The sequence below is a fragment of the Dermacentor silvarum genome, chromosome 10 (genome assembly GCF_013339745.2).
Source record: "Dermacentor silvarum isolate Dsil-2018 chromosome 10, BIME_Dsil_1.4, whole genome shotgun sequence".
Classification (NCBI taxonomy): Eukaryota; Metazoa; Arthropoda; class Arachnida; order Ixodida; family Ixodidae; genus Dermacentor; species Dermacentor silvarum.
The window spans coordinates 90,503,770-90,516,471 of record NC_051163.1 but is presented as its reverse complement, the minus strand read 5'-3'; positions in this window follow the sequence as shown (position 1 = coordinate 90,516,471).

The following is a 12,702-nucleotide window of genomic DNA, read 5'->3' as shown; positions in this document are numbered from 1 at the left end:
ATGGCGCGTGTCATTGGTGGAAGTCAATCGTTCGATTTAGTGCGGTGAGACTGGGCGAATTACACGTAAGATTCAAGGTTTACCGATGATTCCCTCCGGAGCTTCGCCCACTCATCATCATTCACCCCGTGGATATGCGGTGTTTTTTTTTGTGTTCATTTTCCACGCAAAGCACTTAAACTCTATTTAACTTTAACAGTGTGTCAAACTTATCAGCGCGGCCTAGCTCCGGTGCTAGAGCTCGGGAACCGTATTACGGTAACTGTGCGTGCGTAGAAACGCGCTAAATAAGCCCGCACAAGGAAAGAACGTAAAAAAAGTTGCAGTGGCTTAGCTCGGCTATGCTAGGATATACGTAGCGTTAGCAAAGGTTCAGCTGATTATTCTTAGCTTTCCTGGTTGTCTCCTACGCTCAACCGCTAATTGCCAGGCAACTTCTTCGGGATCCGATGAGTCAAGCTTCTCCGTTCTGCGCTGTTGAGCAGCATTTGCGCTCTCCTTCTCCATGGCTATACCACACTGGCAAACGCCAGTCAGAAGCGCAGCGGCTCCAGCGCAGTGTCAGACGGCGACTGCACAGCGAGCGCGCGCCGGCGCCAGTGCGTCTACCACGGCTACGACGTCACTCCTCTGGAATGCGCAGACCGGCGGCGGTGAGTCGCGCGCGGCGGCGGCGGAGTGCGCGAGAGGTGCCGGCTCCGGTGGCTCCGGTGCGCAAGCCGTGTAACATCACTGATCCTTGCGCATGCGCAGCACGGCTCTTGATGTGCCGCGCGAAACGGGCTTGGCTAGGCCAGTGTAGCTAACGCTACAAAAAGAAACGTTACTCGCATGGGTACGCGTGCAATAGCACCATGCTTGCAAGAATAAGAGTAACGAAAGAAGTAAATTACTCGCGTAGTCAAGTGAAATACTTACGAGCGTGCAGTGACCGTTTCGCTCACCATTACGCGCTTTTCGCTCACCGTCAGTAGTGGTTTACAGCTATATGCATATGTATTTATTCGAATATTTTTTAGCCACGACAATATTTTATTATGAACAGAGCAGAGTGAGAAGGCGTAAGGGAAGCAAGAGAAAGAGCAAAGACGGCCCTAACGCCTCCACGTTGTTGGCTTATTTCGCTTCAGAGATTGCATACATGAACAATTCTTCATGTACGCTATCTCTTCAATACAAACTTCACGCATGATATACCTTAAGGTTCACCGTGAGCGAAGCTTTTTTTCAAATTGAGACATTCGAAAGTAAAGCCATTCGATTCAGCCAATGGCTAAACAAATATAGTTTTTTTTTCTACATTGAAATGAATGGATAGCTAGTACTGGCCTAGCCATTTAGTAATTTGTTATGTAAAAGTTATTACTGCAATAGCTTTCTTTTATTAATCTGTGAATCCTCTCTGAAATTGCCAACATGTAACTTCTCATTATATTATAGTTATTGCATAATGTGTGATTTCTTACGTAAACTAACAAGCATTCATGGCGCGTGACGATGTTTGTGCTTGCATTATATTGAGTGGAAAATCGTCTTGAATATTACAATCTTTCATGCACTACAAATATCGCTATTGATTCTACATATCCCTAAAATAGTTACCTTCAATAACAGCAAAAAATGAAAAGTTTATGTTCTGGTGATTGTTGGCTTTTTCATTACGTAACTACAAGTACGTAATTATTTATCACTAAGTAGATTTGCTGTGTACGAACCAGCGAGCACACGTAATAAATATTCCTAAGTTTACTTTCATCTTAACATTCGCTTAGTGCATGCGCTCTTGCAACACAAGAAGGCGAAAGACGAGTTGCACATCCGTAATGCATCACGTTAGTTTTCTGACGTTCGCTCGTAATTATGAAATGAGGCGTACGTACACAATGTTGCACTGTTAGCGTTTCATTTATTTTGGTTTGTCTTGTTTTTTGCCGCCGTATATTTCTCGCATACCCTTTGCCTACACGCCTTTGCACCTTAGTGGCTTTGGTAGGTTGTACTGCTAAGCTCGAGGACGCGGGTTTGATGCCTGGCCACGGCGGCTTACATATCGATGGAGGCGAAATGCATAAAACACCCGTGTACATAGATATAGGTGCACGTTAAAGAACCCCAGGCAGTCGAAATTATCAGAGCCCACCTATGCGGCGTCTCTCATAGCCATATTGTGATTTTTGAATGTAAAACACCAGAAATTATCATTACTATTTTTACCGTTTACCTGTGCTCTCAGTTCTTCATGATAGATGAGCAAGTTCGACACGTTAATTGAGATCGAGGTTTGCATTCAACACGTTTTTATCGTCACACGTACCCACAGCATCAGAGGGATTTCTGGCCGTCGTCATATGACCACAGGTCATATTGTTATCGTTAATCGTGACGTGAGTGCAAGTATATCAAGTTACTAATGCCATGACCCATCAGTCATCTTCTAGTCACACATTTGTACCAACGAGCCGCGAGAGTTACGCGGTTTGTATTTATTTTTGGTACTGCGGCATCGGCCAACAGACACATTCCTCTTCGCAAGAGCCCAGTTAAGGATTTCGCCTTAATAAAGAAACAACAAATCGCGGGATGCAGTCTTGTAAAGCAAATCCAATGCATGAAATAAAAGAAAGGAAACGATAGGGTTTAAAAGCGTTAGCATGAGCTAGCCATATCTGCTACGTTCTCTTGCTTATTATCGCGGCCTCCAGCTTATTTTCTTCTGCAGCACGTTCACGTTGCTCATTCCACGCAAAGCAAAATGAAGTAAGCGCGCGGAATGCGTTACTCAAACAGCCGCGTAAGCGCGGACCAAGTGAGCTAGAAGGAAATAGACAAAATACCCGTATTCACAGCCGGCAAACGCGTTCTCTGTGCGGTGAGTCACTGCGCTATCACCTTGCGGTGACGTGGTACTTAATATATCCCAAATTATCGCGATGTTGGCTAATAGCAACTAAAATATCAGTCTTGTAGCAGACGCCCGCCGCCTTGGCGCGGCTCCGCAGCGGAGGAAGCCCACGGGTCCGGTACAGCACCGTCGCGGCGCGGGAGTTCACACAAAAAGGTCCTCGCTCCTCCCATGCACTCGCGCGGCGCTTTGGACACTCCCATATTCTAGGTCACTCTACTCGGGGCTATGTCACTCCCTCCCTCCCTCCGCCGTGCGGCGTCCACTTCCGGTTCCGCTTCCGGTTTCACTTCCGGTTCCACTTCCTGTTCCGCTTCCGGTTCCGGAATTCCGGCTTCCGGATAACGCTTCCGGCGTTTTGCCCGAATGATATCCAGGTGCTTCGCCCACTCACCATCATTCACTTCGTCCTCTCATTCTCCTCCCGCAACGCCGCGATGAGTGCCACGGACAGCGCCAGCGTCAACGCCGGTGCCAGCGCCGTGGACAGCGCCGCGGAGAAGAGGGCTCGAGCCGCTGCCACGTAACGGCAGCGGTGACAGGCCGATCTGAAAACTAATGGGAACTTGAGTGGACCCCATGGCTGCTTCGCATACTACTCAGGGTTCCCCTACGGGAAGATGGTGTAATTTTTTATCCAGTGGCCGTGGTACTACGCATGTATGGGGACTTCCCAACCCTCTGGGCCAGAACCGCCCATTTGTCGTCGACAGTGGGACAGTACGACGACGGCGGCGTCAACTGCTACTGTGCGAAAGCCCTTCGAGCGTCCGTATGATAGCTATTGCGATAATAACGAACAATATTAATGGCTCCAAGAACACGCAACTTGGCAGCTTCCCTGGCGTCAACCTTCTATGAACTTGTCGCTCTGCGTAGCTTTCTTGATTGCAAATAAAGACATTTCTCACGGATATGGCTTTTCAAGCAGCTTCATTTCCCTGCCGATTTCTCTGCTCATAGATTCCTCAATATTTCTGAAACTTTCGCTACTATTTCTAGTACGTGTAATTCTTTGCCCTTTTTATGCTATAACACACCACCCACCACACCCAGATAACACCCCTTTATATTCCTGATTTCGAGAAACCCGAGTGCAACATGCGCGAATGTGCGTCGCGCGCTGAAATAGCGAGTCTGCAAATTAACGTTTTATTTTTCCTTCTTGCTCTTTTGTGTTTGCGCTCTATCTTTTTTTCGTCAACCGTTTGACATCGCAATCGCCAATTGTGCTTGAGTCCTTCTTCAGCCTGCCATCATCTGAGCACTGCGCTTCCCTCGTGTGCAGGGTGTCTCATTTTAGCTGCACCAAATTTTTAAAACTTGCCTGTGGCAGGTCGCACAATTATAATCCTTGATCTAAACTACTCGTTGAGCGGCCATTACTTCCACGAGAAATCAAAACACTTGATTGAATAATTAACATAACTATGTTAATGGACTTTAGTTAATTATTTTACGGCACATCTTTCAATCTACGAATTATAGCCGCTCCACTTGGTACGAATTCTCAGCACTGAACCAGTTTCGAGATATTAATTTTCAACGTTCCCGACCAAATTAATGGGCGTTCCAGTTACCTTTTTGAGGAAAACGCTGTTTTATGCATTGAAGCAGAAAGTTAACTGGAACGCCCATGCATTTTTTTTATTTATTTATTCAAAATACCTTACAGGCCCATTGAAGGGCATTGAGTAAGGGGGGCAACAGTAATTACAAGTTAAAAAAAGATACAAAAAATAAAAAACAAAGATACAGACGAAAAAAAAGGCAACAATACAAATATTACAAAAAGCAAAGTACAACATCTTTATATGATATTAATACGCCACGAATTCAAGTTATCACGGAATGTTTCGCGATTAGAGATGGATGCAATGTGATCCGGAAGACTATTCCAATGTGCAATAGCTCGAGGTAATGATGATGAGTTAAATGCCTTCGTTAGACCATGAATGCGTGCAAAACTAAGTGAATTGTGAATGCGTCGAGATGTGCGCATAGGTGCATAGGTGGTCGGGAACTTTGAAAATTACCATCTTTTACATATTTTTTTCGGGGGCAAGAATCATTATTAATTCTTGCCCCGGAACTGAATTATACGATGAGGAGGACATTGCTAACACGAGATGTCGAAACACGTACTCAAATATTCAACAAAAAATCACTAATGTATTTCACGGAACACATTGTAATTTATGAATTGTAGCCGGTGATCTTGCAAGACTTATCCATTTGAAATTAATCTCCAGGATGACACGGTTTCGAGGTAAAATATCACAAAGTGTGGGACGAAATACATGGGCGTTGCAATTACTTTTGTGCTTCAATGCATAGAAGAGCGTTCTGTTAAAAGAGTGAGTTGAACAACACTGCATTTTTACGGCAAGTTTGATGGCGCATATCTCGAAAAGTACTACAGAATTCCAGTCATGCGTTGAATCTGATTACACAAGGTTCGGTGACAAGCGACAAGAGATAACCCCAGCGACAACATTTGAGGAACTTCAAATACCGAAAGGCGCGTCTTGCGTTGAGCGATATTCACGCGATAGTGTTATGGGCTCCGTGTCGCAGAAAATTCGGTGTCGGCGTCGGCGGCTTAGGTCGTCAGAAAAAATTATATTTAGGTATATGTATATGCTACACTTGCCAAGGTAAATATACCTGGTAGCGAAGCTTCCATAGAAGCCCAAACGTTCAAAACATGGTTGCTTACCGGCGGTTCATGGGGCTTAGCGCCATCTGTGTGAGGAGGGAACACTTCCGGCGGAAGAAAAAATAATTTGACGTCATATCCGTCAAAAACAGAAGTGACGTCATTTTGTTCTTATATGCGCGAAATTTGTTTTCGGAGGCCTGCCATTAGAGCTGTATATTCAGATGCCCCGCCATTCGACTTCATGGGCGTTCCGAGTTTTCAGCGCGAAAAGCGATGCCGGAAAAGATCAGCCGTACGGGTGTCGAAATCGCGTCGCTGCACAGAACAAACTTTCTTTGGAGGCCGGCGAACGCTTTGGGCGTAGATTGCGTAGAGTGCTCGTCCTTTCGTCGGACGCCAAGCCCGTCGGCCAGCGCTGTTGCACGAAAACAACTAAAGTAAACGAGTATCTGACGGTCGCAACTCACTACTTTTGACTGCACAGCTTAAGAGACAATAAAACTACCCGCGCCACCTAATTCAGACAAACGTCGACATGCAACACAACAAATATGAGGGGGGCTTATTGTAACAGGTGAACTTTACGAGCGCGTCTTTCCACGCACTCCAAAAGTTGCATGGCATTGCAAGTGATAGCGGCGTGAAGCGCCCGCCGCTATCGATGGGCGCTCTCATGGTGGGCCCTGAAAAAAGGTATATATTGATAATGATCTAATAAAATACAGTTGTATCTTTTCTCGCCATGCATATATAAAATGATTTAGGAATTTTATTTTCGTTGAATGAATGTAACTGCATCTCGCTTTAATTTAAAAATGTTTTTTTTTTATTTCCCAGTGTTTATTCTCTCCAAACATAGTCGCGCTTCAATCGCTGCTCCCATAACCATTCTTGCTGATGTCGGTGACAATTGGTTCTGAACTGCTTTTCGCCCGAAGCTTCGCGACCTATGTTAATCGACCTTGCACTTGCTATATATTGACATACCATTCTATCGCTAAAGTTGCTCACACCTTGCCTTATATTCTTGGCAAAGTTATTCCTCAGAATTTTGATAATGATAGCCCAAAAACAAATGTCATGAAACAAAACATCAACAATATTAAAAGAGCGAAACATTAATAGACACCTGAAAATAACGTGATTTATTTTGTCGCAGCAATGCACGACCTCCGGGATCGGCCCGCGCTAGAGACCGCACTTCTACCAGAAAGCTCGCCTTCGGGCGTAGCGTTCGCCGCAAGCGTTTCCCGGTAAAAATTACGGTTACATAAGCTGCAGTTGCCGGGAAGCGTGCGAAGCAGTCAGGTATCTTTGAATGTTATCGCGTTCCACTCTCAAATGCGTAGCTTAAGCGCCCTCCAATTTTTTTTTTTTACTTTTGTAGGCCGGTTAAACACGGTCAGCTATAACAGGTCAACAAGTACGCTTGTCAATACTGTACTTCATCAATGCACGTCTATTATAAATTTATTTCTGGGTGTTTACAAGCCAAAACCACGATATGATTATGAGGCAAGCCGTAGTAAGGAACCACGGAATAATATTGACACCCTGGGCGCTTTACCGTGCACCCAATGCACGGTAAACGGATGGTTTCGCATTTCGCCCCCATCTAAATGTGGCCGCCGCGACTGGGATTCGATCCCGCAACCTCAGGCTTAGCAGCGCCACACCAAAGCCACTACGCCACCATGGCGGGTTACGCACCTCTGTGGAGATATACCACAGTTGTGCGTGCACATACGGGTCAATAAACGTTGTTCCGATCTCGCCGAACATCTGTGACCTCTGAATGAGACACCACATGACCGCACGTTGTTGTAGCCCTCTTCATCTGGCTACCACACTTGTTCCGTGCTCTGCAGAAACATATGTAATAGCAATCCCCGATTCTTTGATTGGCGAATCAGTGTGGTTGAGTCCCGCTATTCTTCTGCGTCCTGCGTAATCACTCTGCATCTCTATGGGTGGCATTCTGTGGCGGAACGTGGTTTTTCTTTTGTTTGTTTTTTTTTCGCTATGCAATCTTCTGCGAAGGGGTCTTGACTCAATTGGACCCATTCCCCTTCTAGGGGAGGTTTGCCTCGGTACAGTTTATAAAGCTCACCACGCCATGCAACGTACCTACTACTATCATGCCGTTCCGAAGACATTTCGCGCACTCGAATTAATTAAATTAGAATGAGTTCGACCACCTCAGGCATTTTATCGTGCACCTCAATCTAAGTTATCGTTTTTTTAATCTTGTATTGCGTAGCGTGTACATCCCGACGCGGCCGCTGGAGCCGCGAATCGAACCCGCGACCTCGTGCTGCGACGCAAACCGCTCTTTCATAGCTTCCTTCCATGAGGTGCTTCGCTCGGTAACAGTGCTTTATCCCCAATCACCTGTCATACTGTTCGACGATTTCGACTTCCCTGCTATCAATTGGTTTAATATAGCTGAAACAGCGTCAAAAACACTGTTGAAAGTGATTTCCCTAATACAAGTCTTACGTTCGACTTAACGCCAATCGTCAGTAACACCACGCGACACAATGATAAGTCTTCTAACTTATTGGACCTTATCCTCACTTATAACTCCGATTATGTTTCGCCACTGACGCATTTACCTAGCCTTAGCGATAATTCAGTGCTACATAGCTCATTCCAATGTGGCATCCCACCCCCCACTAAAAGTAGAAAAACTATTACGCTTTACGACAAAGGCATGCTATACTGATATGAATATTAAACTAGTGGAATTTGTCAGCTCGTTCTTTACCGGTTTATTAGAACGTTCTGTTGAAACTAACTGGCTTCTTTTCAAAAATAAAATACATAAGTTGATAAAAACTTACATACCTACTGTCACTGTAACCGAAAAGCACTCATCACCTTGGTTCAATGCGACACTAAAGCGCCTCAACAATAAAAAGAAAAGGCTTTAACGCGCTGCTAGGCATTCTAATTCTGAGTGCGCTTGGCAGAAATACTACACCACTGAAAAAACGTACCTATCCCTTGCTAGTCAAACAAAGCGCTCCTTTTTTTCGACTACCCTACCAAACATTCTGCGAAATACCTCTGAACAATTCTGGAATATTATAAATCCAAAGCGTTCGTAACCTCTTGCACTGTGCGACGAGAAAAATAAGCCTATTCCAGATCACGAAATCGCCGAAGCGCTTAATCATGCTTTCTCTTCCGTGTTTACGAATGAACCCAAAAGTGAACTTCCCGAATTCCCATATTTCAGTCACCATACCATGCCCGCAATCACATTCAGTTCTGCTGGAATCAGGAAATGTATTGATTCCTTGAAGCTGTCATCTTCCCCCGGCATCGATGGTATTAATTCCAAAGTCTTAATACTAAATATGTTACAAGCAAGACTTTATGTCATATTTTTCAGCAATCGTTATCATCATGAGTGGTGCCGGACGACTGGAAAGTCGGTACGTTTATACCAGTCCCAAAGAATGGTCCCTCATCATCATGTAGTAGCTACCGCCCAATTTCTCTGACCAGTGTCTGTTCAAAATTAATGGAACATGTATTTCACTTCCACATTGCTACATTCCTAACGTCTGTCAATTTCTTCCACCCTCACCAGCATGGCTTCCGTAAAGGTTTATCTTGTGATAGCCAATTAGCACTCTTTATAAATGACATAAGCATTAAGCTTGATCAAAACATCCCAGGTGATGCCTTTTTTTAGATTTCGAAAAGGTGTTTGGCAAAGTTTCGCACCAACGGCTTCTCCTAAAACTTTCTCGCTTGCACCTTAATCCTCTTGTTTTCGTCTGGACACGAAATTTCTTGACTAACAGACAACAGTTTGTGTATGCTAACAACCATTCCTCCTCTAAAAGCCCCGTTCTCTCCGGTGTGCCCCAAGGAGCAGTTCTCGGGCCCCTCCTCTTCCTTATATATATTAATGATTTACCGGCTAATCTTTCTTCTAACATTCGCCTTTTTGCAGACGATTGTGTCATTTATCGCCCAATCCTCACTGGTACCGACAACCACGCATTGCAAGAGATCTTGACAAAATTACCACTTGGTGCAACATGTGGCTAGTACGTGTCACTGAACACCACAAAGACTTTACTAGTACCTTTTCATCGACGGAAACTTCACCATACCCCGAAGTACGTTCTCTGCAACTCGGAAATATCATCTGTGGAGTCATGCAAGTACCTTGGTCTTACGCTTTCCAATAACCTTTCTTGGTCCTCTCATATTACGAACATCACTAACGAAGCTAGACAATCGCACGCTTGGTTATTCCGCCGCAACTTGCGCTTTGTACGCCCATCCTTAGAAATACTAACTTATATAACTTTTGTCAGACCTAAGCTAGAATACGCATGGTCTGTCTGGGACCCACACCAAACCTCCCTTTCTAACACTCTAGAAGCAGTTCAAAATCATGCATCTAGTTTTATTTATTCTGATTATTCATGCCTCACTAGCGTCTCTCAGCTAAAATTAAAAGCAGGAATTTCCAATCTAGATATAAGGCGTCATGTTTCTAGACTGTGTCTTTATCGCAAATTTTATCATTGTCCTTCTAGTACTTCAGTCATCATTCCAGTGCACCGTCAATCTTGCCGATTACATCACGAAAAATCTGTGTACCCTCCGCCAGCCCGGAAAACTGCGCACCTACATTCTTTCTTTGTGAAGACTGCCCGGGACTGGAATGACCTTGCCGCTGACGCCGTGCACCACTCCAATCCACCCCATTTCAAGGCTGCCATGGAGTCCACATTTTACGGAAGTGATCACCCATCCCTCATGTAATACCTCACACCGGGGCCTTTGAGGTAATAATTAATAAATAAATAAACAGCATAAACCCGTACTACTCAGCCACCACGTGAAGTAACAGGTGGGGGAATTTCACGGGGATGACGATGACTGTGATGTGTATTGGAATCTCCATTCAAACTGGGCGAAAATAAAAAACCCGGCAGAACTCATCGACAACACATGTAGTAGTAATTGTGATATTTTCGTTGCTTCGGCTTTATGCAATATATTTCGATAGCGTCCAATTTTGCTACGGCACCAGCTTGCGAAAGTACCCCTTGAGCGAGATGGCATCAGGACGTCTGTGCGACGGCGACGCAGTAACGATTGAACGACGAAGATGCAATGATATCGATGAGACGACAAATGCGGCATAATGACGACGGCATGAGGACAATGAGGTGACGACGATGACGTCACGACGATGGTATGACAAAAATAGGATAAAGGAGCTCGAATGACGACGGTGGGCAGAACTCGGTGGCACGACTAGAACAGTATGACGACAGATGCGTCTGTCTGACGACGACGCAATGAAGCCGATCGGATGACAACGGCGGTACATTCACGATTGAATGACGACAAATTGGTTATAGTAAAATGAAGAACAAGTAATCACGTCGATGGATCGATGAAGGTGGTTAGACGACGACGGGATGACGACGACGTGATGAGGTTGCTGAAGTCACGATGATGATAGTGTAACGACATCAGTACGACGACGGCATGATGGCAATGGAACGACGACGACTGTGGGACGACGATGGCTCACGACTTTGAGGTGACGAGAGTCGGATGTCGAACTTACTATTGTATGTCGAACTTACAATAACGACTATGTAATGACCACGACGGAATCGCGACGACGGTGTGACAACGACTGTATGACGCTTGCGCAATGACCACGATGGCGCGACAACGGCACGAAGACAATGGGATAACGTCGATTGTGTGACGACGTTGGCGTGACGACGATAGCATAACGAGTGTCGAATGACGAAGCTGGTGTGGCAACAATGGCACGAAGAGAATGGCATGGTGACGCCGGTCTGACAACGGTTGCATGATATAGACTGTCTGAAGATGACGGTGTGACGAGGGTGACATAATAACGATTGAATGATGGCAGTATGATTACGATGGAATGACGAAGAAAGATTCACGTCAATAGAATGAAGAAGGCGGTATATGACGACTCGGAGAAGACAGTTGGGACTAGTTGGTGCTTGTTACAGACTTGACAAATCATTAACTAGCGCGAACAAGACATTGGACGACAAAGAGAAGCACACTGGCCAAGACGCTAGACAACGTACCGTCTAGTCCAAGAAAACGTGGAAGAAACGGTTCTTCTACCTTTTCTGCGGGAATTTCCTGAATTTCTACTTACACAAGTCGGGTTTGGTTCCCTCCCTCCTGAGCTTGTTGTGTAATGAGGAAGAGACAGCACATCACTTTCTTGTATCTTGTCGCCGCTTTACTGCGGTAAGAAAAAAATATTAATGAAAAAGAAATAGCAATGAATGCTTGCTCCGCTGTCCAAACGTTTCTTACAGAAGCCAACTGAATTCCCTGATTAATTCTATTTCCTTTTTTTGTAATTTCAAATGAATTATTACTCATTCAATACGACTTTCCTGATTTTATTTTGACAGGTAATTCTACGCTATTCAACGCCAATTCCATAGATATTTGGAAATTTACACTCCATAATAATTTGGGATAATCCATGAATTCTTGGCCAATCCCTCATTGTGGGTAGAAGCCACAGACGCGATAGGCACCACCAACAACAACAATGCTTGAGTCCTGTCCTGTGTGCGTCTCGCTATCTTCCGATGTCTTTTTGCCGCTAGCTAATGATGTCCCAAGGTATGACGACGATTGTGTGACGACAATTATGTGGCGTTGCTGAAGTGATAACAGTGATAAAACGAGAACTTGACGACGACGGTATGTCGATAGTCTCATAACAAAGCTTGAATGACGACATGCAATGACCACGACGGCATCACGACGGCATCACAACGTTGGTCTGACAGCGAAGGCATGACGAAGCTTTGACGACGGGGCGTGATGTCGACGGCTTGACGAGAGTGGGATGGCGAAGCTGGAATGACGGTAACGCAACAACCGTGATGGCATCATGACCACGAGCACATGCCTAATCGCCCAAGCTGTCAGGCAACCAGGGGCGCAGGTTCGGCGTAGAAAGCGTGACAACAACAGCATGACGGGAGTCAGAACACGAAGTTGGAATGACAACGATTGAACGGCCACGACGGCATCACGATGGCGGCGTGACAGGGGTTGTATGGCGACTGTATTACAAGAGTCG